The 14,632-nt window shown below is 42.0% G+C and overlaps 1 protein-coding gene across 2 annotated transcripts in view; it reads left to right on the forward strand.

The window, feature by feature from the left end:
• Positions 1-14,632, forward strand: part of mindy3 (MINDY lysine 48 deubiquitinase 3) — a 52,771-nt gene that overhangs the window by 23,125 nt on the left and 15,014 nt on the right. The gene's annotated exons all lie outside the window — the stretch shown is intronic.

Raw genomic sequence — 14,632 nt, forward strand, 5'->3', positions numbered from 1 at the left:
TCAAATGACTCGTCAAATCACGTAGGAAGGTTCTTGAACATTCTAGACTATGAAACCTGCTTAAAACACTCAGTTTACTAGCTAAATTCGATTAAACAATTCAATACAATACAAATATAAAGTAAAAACAAGCGTTATCTAGCGATCCGTTATCTGTATTATGTTTCAAGAACCCTCCTACGTCATTTGACGCGATCGCCCGTTTCGCGGGCAAAACATTTGTCATTTGACGTGATCGCCCGTTTCGCGGGCAAATTTTTTTATTGTTTCGATTAAACAATTAAATACAATACAAATATAAAACAAAAACAAGGGTTATCGCTATCTATCATAATACAGATAGCGATCCGCTATCTGTATTATGTTATTTCGTTGTTTGGAAACATGTTTTCTGCATCGCGTCGTCTGTTGCCGGGCAGGTTGTCAGGATGTAAACAAACGATGACGTAGGCCGGTACAATTTTCGCCCCCGGTACAATTTTAACGTGACACCGCCAGTCAGTGTTTTAACAACAATGGATAACAACACAGAGAACACACCAACAGTTGAACCGCTTGACGCGATGTTTACCGTTTAATGGGAAAGAAGGCTCGTCGCCTTTATTATGTCCGTGGTCGTCGCATTGACTATACGTCATCCAGCTCAGGTTGCGTAGCCGTGCGTGTGCGCGTGTCGGCTCATTAGCATCTGTACCGTAGCGGCCCGTGCCGTAGCAGCACACCTCTCCCAAGTGGCCAAATTGGCCTGGCCTGGCCAGACTGGCCACACTCACACTGGCAGATTTGAGCACGGTTAGGTGCTAAAACGGCCACGGCCAGATGGCCTAGTGTGAGTGCACCCTAAACGACTACCGCAAATCACTGTTACCGAGCTGCCTAGAACCAGCTTGTTGGGATTCTCTCCGGGGCTTTCTTTTACTTTCTTTTACGAGCGGTAATCGCACACACAGATATTGTCGCTAGTCCCGTCAGTTAAAAATAGTAATCCACTTGTGAAATCTGTGTTGTAATCAGCAGCATACCAGCTAGGTATCTTAAAAAGTAAGTAAAGTTTTAGATGTGCTGTGTGATGATGTGTTGAGGTTGGCTCAGTAAAACGACTGATGCGTTCAAATGTAACATAAAGAAACTGTACATTTATGAGTAATACTGTGTTACTCATGTTTCTGTATTACTAATACAGTTGTATAGTGCTCTAATCATTTTAGTTTATATAACTTAAACTAATGATGTCAATATTTATTAAGAATTACATATTTAATTTAAAATGCAATTATTTATTTCCTAAATATTTTCCTCATCACTAAAAACTAGTGCTGTCAAGCGATTAAAATATTTAATCGCGATTAATCGCATTAATGCCGTAGTTAACTCATCTTTTTTCTATGCTAAATATCCCTTGATTTCTTTGTCCCATTAATTGTTCTCATTTTAATGCTCTTATCAACATGGAGAAGTGCATCGGCTTGCCTTGTGCAAATGTTTTTTTATTGATAAAAACATTGGCATATACTGATCAAAACAGGACGATACAAAAGAAAGGCCTATAGTGCAATTATACGATGAACATACAAACATACTGCCTTGAACATAGCAGTCAGGCTACTGCTTCTTTGTTTTGAGCCAAAGAAAAAAAAGAAATAATAAGAAATTGCGTTAATCGCGCGATAAAAAAATTAACGCCGTTAAAATTGGTTTGCGTTAACGCCGTTAATAACGCGTTTAACTGACAGCACTACTAAAAACGCTTCGTATTTCCACCAATTAATAGAAAAGTATCAATAAAGACTTGGATCGTTAAGGAGTATCGAAAATGGTATCGATATCAATAAATATTAATGATCCCCATCCCTATACTTAGTAGGATCATATCATGGTCTAAACCAATAAGGGAAAGAGCTTTGTCGGTTCTTTGCCTCTGATTGGCTCTGTTCAATGCTTGTGTTTTTAAAAAAAAATGCGAACGTCCTGAGCGCCAGAGTAACTGAAACGGATAAAGAAAATAAACGCGACAAAAGAGGGGGAAAATTAAGCGAGGTAAAAACATAGAATGCTTTTTCATTAAAAAAAACAGCCTACTATTCCAACCTGACCTACTCCTGAGAGTAGTTATTCAGAGAGTCTGAATTACCCGCACAAGCCCTTTTATTTGGAAATGTTTTATTTTGCTTAATTTTTTAGTTCAGTGAAAAACTTGAAACACTTTATTTATTTTTTTTATATATAATTGTGCTTCAAATAAAAAGCCTATAGTGCTATAGTGCTATAGTGCCTATAGGGTCTAAAAGGTGTTAGACCCTTTAGACCCTTTTAGACCCTTTATCTCATTAAACCATTTGACAAATCAACACTGTGTTGAGTGTGAATACAACTCGGTGTCAGCCCTAGAACACGAAAAGACTACAACCAACCCCCATTGCAATGAGCAATGAATCTTCCAAACGAAATCAATGGATTTACAAAGTGCCAAATAAAACACGACAGAAACTGTATTTCGCTACCATACTTGATGGGGAAAAAAAAGAAGATGAGGATGTCTGCATTGCCTTGGGAGAGTGTAGACTCTAAACTCTCCCCAGGCATTGCAGACATCCTGAATTGTAAATCCAGGGTTAGGGATTATTTACTATCATGTTAAAAAGAAGAAAGAATAATGCCTCAGATTGCAATTTCTTTAAATATTGACTATGCTTAAAGGAAGCAGGATTATTACCAAATTTTTCACTTCATTTAGTTTTTACACATTTGAAGATTTTATTTAAAGTCACATTTGTCTTGTTATCTTTATTGTTGTTGTTGATCCGAAAATTATCCGACCTGTGACTCAAAAACCGTGACACGATCCGAACCGTGAGTTTTGTGATCCGTTGCACCCCTACTGTTGCTATATGGTAGAGATGATCTAAACATGCAACATAGTTTACTAGAAGTTGCTTATAAGGTTTTGTGGTGATAGTGGTAGGCTACTCATCTTCTGAGGATGTGTATGTGTGTGTGTATATGTGTGTATATATATGTGTGTGTAGATAGATAGATAGATAGATAGATAGATAGATAGATAGATAGATAGATAGATGCATGACAAGTGTAGCTTAGCCTAAAGCTCATCAGTTTTACCTTTGGGATTTATCTACAGTGATTTATCTTCTCCACTTCGTTGGGCATAGTGGCACAATTCCCGAAGGTGCACCTAGGTAGTAGAGATGTTATAAGTTATTACGGTGTATTTTGACGGACAAAAGTAGTGAACAATATGCCATGTCGGGACATAAAAAGCTTGTTACGGACGCTTGAATAGCGAGAAGTCTACTAGCCTCAAGCTAAGTCAGAAAAGCTGGGCTAAATACATGATAAATCGTGTGTGTGAATAATAGTATAAACAAAAACTTACCACTGTGAAATGTCCTGGGGGGTATACCACGAACCTCGCTGAACATACCCAGGCTTTCTTGGGAAAACCTGGCTCGACAGAGCCGCAACTCGCAATCAGAGTTAAATGGTACCACGAAGCTCACTTTAGATTAAATTAGTTGAACCAGGTTTTCCGCTTTAGGTTCAATGCGAGTTCACATAAAAGGGGCGTTTCTCGCGTCATTTGACTCACCCTTATGCAAAGTAAATCGCGCGAGAGCGGTGTATTTCATCCAAGGCGAGCAGTGTATTATTATGAACTCCTACGAGGAATTCAAAGTTCAAATCACAGCCAAGGGGAACATGGTTGCCCATAATATGGCTAGGGTGGCGTGCTGGCAAAAAATAGCCGACCGTGTTAATTCGTAAGTGAAAAGATTCTGCATGTTGTCCAAACAAGATATTATGTATCATCCTCCCTTTTACCCCCATATATGTGGGGCCCCATGTTTGCTCCTACGAAACTGGGGCCAAGTCAAAAATAAATATAAAAATATTATTCGATGTGGTAAGTTGTAAGCATCCATTTGAATAATTTCAGGTGAATCTAGCCTATGATTTGGTTTTCCGACTATTGAGGTGATTTTTCTTAACAATTCTCACAGCTATAATATGAATTTGTAGAATAAAAAATGCCTAGGCCTAATTGTGTCACTGACATAGCGGTTATATAAGGGATAATGGACAACACGGCACTTGACTATAGGTTAATGTACGTTGAAAGTGCGGGGCCACCTTTGAACTTGAAACACACACACTGAGCAACACTAGCCACGTTTACATGGCACATCTGATCCGCATAGATTTCTATGCGGAATAGATCTGTTCCTAAAATGTGATCCCCTACTGTATACATGGCAGTAACAAAAGTGTCCGTTATGTCTCTCGCGCACACCTGACACATCTCTGGACCGGCGGCGACATAATGGACGTCTTATCACTATTTGGCATTGTGAATTTGATTTCAATGAAAGCACAGCAGGAGAGAGCTTTTCTCTGCCTGCTCCTTAAATTAAGAAGGAGGACAGCACAGCTACGTCCGATCTTTATATTTACCCCCACCTCCGCCGCAAACAAGAGGAATTTGAATGCGAGTCCGCAGCCAAGACTGGTGGGAGAGAGTGGTCTCTCTAAGTTAAGAAGTATTTTAACGTTCAGCCTGCAAAAGTACTAGTAGTAGCCTACTCATTTACAGTTATCTCGGACGCTCGCGGACACTATGATACGCGAACACGTCATTAACACCCATGTCCTGTCGCTTAGCAACCGGACACGCTTACCGGACTACTTGCGAACAAAGACGTGAATCAGGCAATAAATCCACTTTCCTTGACAGCGGTCAATTTCGGTGTGCATTAAAGTACCAACGGAGCTCAGTGGACCAATTGCAAACTACTGCAGCTACTCTAAGCTAAACCCCAATCTGTTCGGAATAAGTGTATACATGTCGATTAAAACGGACTACACCACCTCTTCTATTCGGCATAGAATTATATGCCGAACAGATAATTGTATTCCGAATGAGGCGTATATATGATCATTTTCTATTCCGCATAGAAATCTATGCGGATCAGATGTGTCCATGTAAACGTGGCTAGTAAGTGCACGGCTTCTTTGTGTAGCATTGACTACATACGGTCCAACAAGGAAGATCAAATAACGAATACCCTCTGATGAGAATCTGTATCTCTCATAAAGAATATCGTCAGACAATGCCAAGGGATCGGTTCGGTCCCGAAAAACCCTCTGTCTCCGGAGAGACGCCTGTACGATAAGTGCGCCGAGGTCCATGGGAACACCCACTAATGGTGACGCCATTGTCGGATGAGGGGCTAGGAAGCTGCGCACGCCGATTTAAGTAGCCGATCTCCGGCTAGACTAAGCCGAAAAGCTGCTCCCGACCAGGTTTGGTTGCGAGCATAAGTCACCATGGTGATACAGCGACGCTTAAAGAGATCGACTTTCGTGGTACAGCTAACCCAGGCTTTCAGCTCAACATACCTCGCCCCAATATACAGAACCCTGGTCCATTCTTCGACTAACATCGCACTCGTTATTAGCGTCGTCAGCTCCATTATCGCTTTCCAGGTCTGACTCAGGCTCAAATTGGTAAGGTAGCACTGAAGCTATAGTACGACAGAGTGACAGAGTGCCTGAAGAGACGTCAGCACACTGTCAGCGCCAAGATTCTAAATGCCTCCAAATTCTAAGCAACAGGGTGTTTCACATGGGGTTTGTAATACTCATAAAAGTAGGAGAAAAGATAATGTGCTAGACAACCCTTTATTGTTGTAAATCAATTCTATGAGGTCAAACAAATTAAATAATAAACAGTAAAAAAGGGCATAATAGGGCCCCTTTAAATACAGCCACTTGGTAAATGTACTTACTAACTGTACATTAAAAAGTATTTCTGCTCAATCTAAAAGGTTTAACAACTGCTATCTCCTCCTCAACTGAATGTTTGTATACAGCGCGCAGGCTGGATGTGCGCAGGCTTGATGTGCTCCACTTTTTTTTGTGGAGAACCAGCGCCTTGAATATTCACTACAGTGTTTCTACAGATCGATGCGTTTTCGCAATGAGTCCGTCTTTACGGAGATATTCCTGAAACGCATCAAGTAAAACGGAGGGGAAAAGATTGTTTTCGACCGTGTGGACGTGGCCTAAGTGTGAGTGTGTGTGTGTGTGTGTCACCTGATGTCTGAGGTTCTAGCTGTGGTCATGGCCAGGTCAGCTCCCCTCTGCTCATGTTATATTACCAGGCCACTATAAAAGTAAGAGCAGAAAGAGCCCACTATAAAAAAAGGGAGAGAAGTGAGGGATGAAGAGAAGCCATTTACTCGAGCAAGAATGACACGGAGAGGGAGGAAATGCTTTAAGGCACCGCTTCAAACAGAGTCACGTTCTTGGTAAGCCCCCCCAGTCAGGCAGTAAGCCCCTACGCTGCGGGGCAGGGCCTAGTCTGGTAACTGGACCGCTGATCCGCTAGGCAGACCCCCAGATGGCCAATACATCACAACACCGCCTGGGAGGGAGTCCCCAAGTGCATTTCTCAAGATTAAAGGGTGGTCTGTTGTCAATATCAAGTGATGCTCTGCAATGTTTTTATTGATGGAAAGATTGAAAAAAGAAATCATGAAAGTATTCCCATGTGGACCAAACAATAGGACTGTTGAAAGGACGGCAGGATATTGGAAAAATCAAGTATTGATAAATATGTTGCATTTGTATAATACCTGTCAATACCCTAGAGCCCATCTTGGTGCTGATATGTCATTGAGTAAGAAATGGAAAGGGCCAGTGTGTAGGACTAAGGCCCCGTCCACACGAAGCCGAAACCGTTCCTGTTTCGATCTATCCGGTTTCGGAGTATCTCCGTAAAGACGGAGACGAGCGAAACCGGGTAGATCTGTAGAAACGCTGTAGTACACATGCCAGGCCCATAAGGGGCGCTGCTTCTGCTACAGAAATCCAGAAGAAAATTTAATAAGAGGCGAGCATGCGCATAAAGGCTGCCCCCCGAACCACTAACAACACAAACAGTCAGTCAACAGTCTCAATAAATAATGGCTTAGCAACCCAATGATCTGCTGCAGAACGATTACAAGTCTGTAGTCCGCCATCCTCTTTTTTTGTTGTGAGTTCTGTGACTCCGCGTGTCATTGGCTAGAGGGTCGAGGTGTGGGGCGAAGACGTCATGGTTTACGGTTTCAGTCGGTTTCAGGCGTCCACACGAATCCAAAACGAAAGCGGGTAGATTTGAAACCACCTCCGAGGGTGGTTTCAGAAGTATACGGTTTCGGTCAGCAGATTCACCGGCTTCGTGTGGACGGAAGGCCGAACTGTACAAGACCTTTGCGGTTTCGCCATGAAATCGGCTTCGTGTGGACGGGGCCTAAGTGGCATCTAGCGGTGAGGTCGCAGATTGAAACCAACTGAATTGATTGATGTTATGATCTTAACAAAATTAGTATAACCAACAGATTCCCCTGCATGTAACCCTACCTCTTATCTGTGAGGCTGTGATTTATGACCAACAGATGATTCATAGTCTGTGAGTGGTGGACCAACCCAGCACCAGCAGAAACATTATTAATAGTACGAAAACCTAAAATTATTCTTAAATAGGATTCTAATGCTGCCTGTGGTTGTATGGCTTAGCTGTTGTTTTAATCTATATTATTTCAGCAAAGTTTAACGAGCCAGTGAACGCAAAAACACTTTCTTTTTTTTCGTTTTAAAGATCCCATGCCATGAAAATTTCACTTTATGAGGTTTTCTAACATTAATGAGTTCCCCTAGCCTGACTATGGTCCCCCAGTAGCTAGAAATGGCGTTAGGTGTAAAACGAGCACTAGGTATCCTGCTCTGCCTTTGAAAAAAGCGCCGATTTAGAATTTTCCCCGTATGTGGTCATACAAGGAAATGTTACCTCCCCTTCGCTGCTTCGCCCGCCCAGAGAATTTGGTCCGAAAATGAGCTACGACTGTTGTATACTTATTTGGAAACCGTTCCACTGTTGGTGTTAAGGCGCATAACGCGTCGGGTTCTCTGACGTCTCTGGTATTTCCACAACAAGACTCGTAGTGGGGGTTATCTCAGCCATGGTTGAGAAGGGATTGGGGGGAAAGGAACTTTGGCTTTGACTCTGAAGTACATGAACCACGAGGCACGCTGCCTGCTTCCGAAGTGGTGGTGCCTCGCCAGCAGGCAGCGGGGCTCCGGCTGGAGACAATCACGGGCAACAATCCCTTTCTCCTCCATGTCGTGGTTCAGTCTACTTCAGATTGAGGTGGAAGAACCAGAGACGTCGTAGAACCCGACGCAGTCGTTTGAGATTCATAATATCATCTCGAGGCGCACACAGCTTTTGGCCGTGATAATATCTATGTATGTGTATATATGTATATTTATGTGTGTGTGTGTGTATGTATGTATGTATGTATGTATGTATGTATGTATGTATGTATGTATCATATGATATTATTTAGATATAGAGCTCAAGGACTGTAACGCAAGTGTTGTACACTTCTTTGTTATTTGGATAACCGTTCTGCTGTCAGGTTCTCTAACGTCTCTGGGATTTCCACAACAAGACTCGTAGTTGGGGTAATCTCAGCCATGGTTGAGAAAGAATTGGGGGGCAAGGAACTTTGGTTTTGATTCCCTGAAGTAAATGAACCGCGACAAGGAGGAGAAAGAGATTGTTGCCCGCAATTGTCTCCTGCCGGAGCCCCGCTGCTCGCCGCCCGCGGCCGCGAAGCTCCAACGCTGCAAGGCACACTGCCCGCTTCAGAGGTGGTGGTGCCTCATCAGCGGGGCTCCGGCGGGAGACAATCCCTTCCTCCTCCATGTCTCGTTTCAGTCTACTTCAGATTGATGTGGAAGAACCAGAGACGTGGGAGAACCCGACGCAGTCGTTTGAGATTCATAATATCTTCTGGAAGCGCACACAGATTTTGGCCTTATATATTATGATATAGATATCTATGTATAATATGATATTATTTTGATATAGAGCTCCAGGACTCCTGCCAGAGTATCCGGGGTGTTCTAAAATATTTACAAAACATGGCCAAAGGCTGTGTGCGCCTCACCAGTGCGATACATCCACTGTAAACAGAGCGCATGGTACTGTGTAGTGATGGGTCGTTCGCGACCGAATCAGTTTGAATGAACGAATCTGTAACAAGAACGAACCGAACTGATTCTTCTCTCTCGTTCGTCTCGTTCGATCTCAGACTCGACCCAGACCCACTAGTCGCTGACTCACTGTTCGTTCACTGACTGTGAGTGGTGAAGAGGCTTAGTGAACGAGCATACGATAATACAATTCAATATCAGTGAAATGGTAAATGCATGCTGTCTTTGTACTTTCTGTGTCATGCCAGATTAATCAAATATTTGAATGTCTCGTCAATCTGTCTCGTACTTCCATGGTTCATTCTCCACCCGAGACCCCCCCCCATCGTTGCTAAATCAAGTCTATTATCCTACTGATATGTTAAACATCCAATAATCAACTACACCCCCCCCCCTCGACTGAACCAACCAACCAACCAACGATTCTGAACGAATCTCCTTGGTGAACTGACCGACGAGAACTGAATCAAGGAAAAATATAGCTGCAAGCGGTGATTAACGGTGTCCGAGCAAAATGAAAAGTCAAGAACACACTAACGGAAGATGTATAAATATGAAATATAATTATGAAGGAAAGATGTTGATGTTCCCCTTAATGCCATACTGTGCCTCAGCTTTCAGGTGACTGGGCTGCAGAGCATTGGCCGAATGTCATGTTCAGCATGTTCATAATTGTCTAATCAGGGTTTTGAACTCTCAAACTAAGGATCACCAGTACAAGGCAATCTCCCATTGAGCCATTGACAAACCTGAAATGTAGCCGCATTCACATGGTGGAAATGTATATTGATAAGCACACAACATCCAGAAAACTCCAAGCAAACATTTCTCAAATTAATTAAGAGCTTTCTTAAAAGCTAATACCTGAAAAATCGTTGAAATTCTAGGGAAATTAAACATTTGTTGTCGAGAACACTAATGGAAGAAATTTTAATAAGACAGAGTTCATTATGAATGAAAAATGGTTTACGAAGAAGTTCCCCTTAATGCCACACTGTCTTGGCAGTCAGATTCTTGGAAAAGAATGAGCCGGAATGTTGATTGCCTAATGAATTTCAGGTGCTGTTCAATGTTGTGTTTTTTTAAATGAGTGGAAATTACAAAATGTCATGTTCAGCTTGTTCATAATGCTCTAAACGGGATTCGAACACTCAACCTAAGGATCAGCAGTACAAGGCATTATCCCATTGAGCCACTGACATTCCTGAACTGCATGAAGCCTCATTCACGTGGTGAAAATGTCTTTGATAAGCACACAACTTCAAGAGAACTCCAAGCACACATTTCACAAGAAAATTAAGGGCTTTCTTAAAAGAGTACAGATCTGAAAATTTGCACTGTTAATGGTATTCACCTAATGATAATGATGCCATATGCAATAACAAAATGGTCACATAGGCAAAATGGGTTGAGACTGTGGACGTTTGGCTTTTCTATGAAATTGTGGGAAAAGTAAGATGCATCTGATTTTAGAGATTAATATGATGAAAGAATTTTGAGTCCAGGTCAATCTCGTAAGGAGAAATAAGGCTAGTTCATATTTTTTTTTAAATAGCGCCACCTTTGGGTGCAGTACCACCATTTAGGTTTATTAGTACTGGGGGGTATTGGTATCCACCTAACAATACAGTTAATATTTTATAGTTTTTTTATAAAATAACAAAATGGTCATATAAGAAAAATGGGCTAAATGCTCCCAATCTATTGGCCAATATTTCTCAAATGGAACTAAGTAAAACAAATTCTGTTCAATGATTTTTGTGAAGCTTGGTCTAAAGATTTTATGTGGTGATTTTGGTGAATTTTTGATTATTTTTGTAGCCTGTGAATCTTTTTATCATGTTTAGCTTTAATATGAAATTGTGGGAAAAGTTTACATTTTTAGGGTTTTATAAATGCGTCTGATTCTAGAGATTAATATTCTGAAAGAATTTTTAGGCCAGTGCTGTGTTCCATTATCCATACTTCCATGTGTACACTGTACTCACTCAGTGCGCTTATTTTCAGATTTCAGCGTTGTTCCAAATCTAATATTGCGTGGTGCACCAACCGGAAATTACGATCACGACTGCCGCCGCAGCTCCTCACCCGCAATAAACATCCCGCTTTGAACGGTGAACTCTTTACGCCTAGCATATATAAAAAGCTATAAAACCTACAAAAAAACTCTATTAATGCAGGCTATGTGGAAAATACGCAGACTTTGGCTCAGCCTGGCTCCGCCCTCTTCCGCTACATAGCTAAGATGGCTGCCGTTGAGTACGAAAAGTGTACATCGATCCACACTTCGCGATTTGACCGTTTTGAGTACACCATCTGGGTCCTTTCAGTGCACTTATTTTCGCCCGATCTGAATTGGAAAAGCCCTACGTACTCAAACTAAGGCTAGTAAGTATGGATAGTATGGATGTTGGAACGCAGCACAGGTCAATCTGGTGAGGAGAAATAATCGAATTAACTAACTAATTCATGATTTTTTACAATAGCGCCACCTTTGGGTGCACTATCACAAAAAAAATGCCTAGGGTTTTCGCCTTACGGTATAGGCTGCAGTTAGCCTGGCTCCGCCCGCCTAAGTACTTCCGCTCAATTTGAATTTCCCTTCAGTACTAGGTCTGGACCTGCTGTATGTAATTTGGTTTTCTGGCGCCGCCACAGCGTGCGCCCAATCAGCGACAGAGGGCGTGTCTGAGAACAATGACGATAAAGTCGTGCGCCAGTTTGAGTTGTTGTTGTAGGTCGGTAGTTGAATTACAATGTGCAATTTTTCCCTGATAAATTAAATTCGACGAACAAAACCTGCAGCTGTCGTTGACGGACATTTTCGTGCAGACGTGCAAGGTGTTTGGTTTGTGTACAACCTGCGCATGATTCCCGGCGCATGACATACGTCACAACCAAACGTTAGCGATTGGTTATGGCAGATCCAGAGTGCCACTGGGCAGATCCAATCATTTTAAACTTCAACAGACACCCGCCTTCAAGTGAGTTAACGTTTGTCAATTGATTAGGTCCAGACTCTCTGTACAAATGAAATGAAGTGAAGTACGAGAGTCTGGTAGAACCAGGCTAGGCTGCAGTATGACTTTTACAGAATCGGAGGAAAAAAAAAACGTTACAGAAACAATAGGGGCCAATCAGCTTCGCTGCTCGGACCCCTAATAATCATTAAATCCATCACTAATACCGTGGCCAAAAGCTGCTCAGGGCCACACCCCCAGCCTCCTCCTTGACCTGCCTCTCTCCTCATTTGCATTAAAGCTACAGACACCGAAACGGCGCGTTTGGGGAAAGCTCAATGTGCGACTGGCTCGTAGTGGCTGTATTTCTGCACCGTCTTCAAATACTGTGTTAGGGGCCCACTAATACCTATATTAAAGTAGCATGCCATGGGATCTTTAAACATAGTAAGTTGTATAATATGATAATGAACATAGTAATCAATGCCATTTCATAACTGTTAATAAAATAAGTCCCCAATTTATTGTTTTTGCCATTCTCCCCAAAAAAGCCTTTTCTGAGGCACTCTGACTTCAAATCCAAGGGGCACACCGCTGGCGCGGTTTGTGTGGGTTAGTGGAGTTCTGTCTGGGAAGCGGTGACTGCGGTGTCCGGGAGAAAGTTGGGCTTTTCGAACACAGTTAGAATAATGCTACGGTGTCTGTGGATGGTGAAGCTCCATCTGAGCAGCCATTTATTTAATACACACGTAAGGCTTCCAGGGACACCTATAGTATAACGCTACGGTGTGTGTGTGTGTGTGGCTGGTGACGGTCCCTCTGAGCAGCGATGTATTTAGTGTCTGAGTGAGGGTTAGGCTTCCCGGACACTTATAGTATAACCCTACGGTGTGTGGCAGATTTCATATACAACCTCGCTTATTATAACGTTTTTCACAGTTACACAACGACGGTACTAGTATCTCCCAGTGTTGAGCGAGGTGGCTGCAGCCGTAATCCGTGAAAACAGGCTTTGATGTACTCCTTTGGGGCCATAGCGTCAATCACTCTACATCTTCTGAAAGGGCTTGTTTTTGCTCGGGTGCTTGCAGGATGTTTCCCTGTTGCCATTACAATCTCAACTCTCAAATATTTTAGATAACAGTAAGCTATGCTTTCTGATGTCCGAAACAACAAATTCTCCTCCTCTCACTCACGTTTCCACAATTCTCTTCCTACAAAAACTCAACTCTCAACAGACTTCTCCGTGAGTTAGATTTTGGACCCAATAACAAAAGTAAAGAAAAAAGTATTATTTTCTGTAGGGATCTTTTCCATAATGTGAGAATATAATCAGTGCGTGTCGGTGACAAAAACAAACACTTTAGATCACTTGCATTGGAGGGCTGCTATTGCCCGAAAGGATTACATTGCAGCCCTTTTTTGCAAATGAAGGCTGCAGCGTTCTTGCTCAATACTGATCCAATTCAGACCTTTGACTTGACCCGAGACTCGTCCTCAAAAGAGACTTAACTGGAGTTTTGGGACTGGTGAACAATCTACAGGAGTAGTCTGTGGAGGCATTCCTTGCGTAACCTTATGCCTCTGGTTGGCACAGCTGCAGAGGTCCTAAACCGTGTAATCACCTGTGGACGTTGGAGATCACAGTTTTCATAAACAATCCAGAACCACGCAGTAAAATCTGTTATATTTAAACGCAATGAGCATTGAACAGTCAAAATCATTATTTGTTATCCAAAGCTTGGTAGCCCCCAAAGAGGTAGAGGACCGAGACCAGCGTCGCTCTCAGTTTCTCTGTCTGCCCATGTTTATACGTGCAGAGCAAATCATGGGCCAAATTATTGCATGTGAAACCTTGTATTAATACAAGGAAGAAAACATACAAAAATAAACAATTTACTGTATATAAATGTGGCTCCTATAATATGTATTGTAATGTGTAGGCCTATATATTTAAGAAACTTTATAATACAATATATTATTTATATTGCATACAATTTATTCATGTTGTATGTATCCATTTATTATATTTATATTTTACAAGGAAATGAAAATGTTAGCTTAATATTAAGCCTTTTTAAGAAAGAAAATAAAACACGATATTGAATGAGTAAAAGAGTGAGTGTGTTGCTCCAAATTGCTATCGTAATTAAAAAGCGGGAGTGCTGCACCCCTATTACAACCATAAAAGACTTGAGCCTTGACTTGGACTTCTTTCCAAATACTTGAGACTTGTCTTGGACTTCTTTCCAAAGACTTGAGACTTTTCTTGGACTCGTGACCAAAGACTTGAGACTTAGGCAGTGTTCACATCTAGCGTTTTTTTTTAATTCTGCCAGCGCTTGTTTTACATTATATTCCTATGGAGCAGAGCGTTTCTGCAAAAAGTCACGGCCCCTCCCAGCGTTTTTTTCTGCCATACGGAGCGTTGAAAAAAGTTCAACTTTAAGGAAGAAAGTGGCCGACGTCAGGCGTCTTTTTGGCAACTGACCAATCACAAGCAGAACATTGACATTTACAGTAGTCACGAAGGAAACTCTCCATTGTCAAAACAAGAAACGATGGCGGACAAATCACTCGGGAAAGTGCCGGTGGAGCGGTTAATAGTTATAATA

The sequence above is a fragment of the Gadus morhua genome, chromosome 11, assembly GCF_902167405.1.
Source record: "Gadus morhua chromosome 11, gadMor3.0, whole genome shotgun sequence".
Taxonomy (NCBI): Eukaryota; Metazoa; Chordata; class Actinopteri; order Gadiformes; family Gadidae; genus Gadus; species Gadus morhua.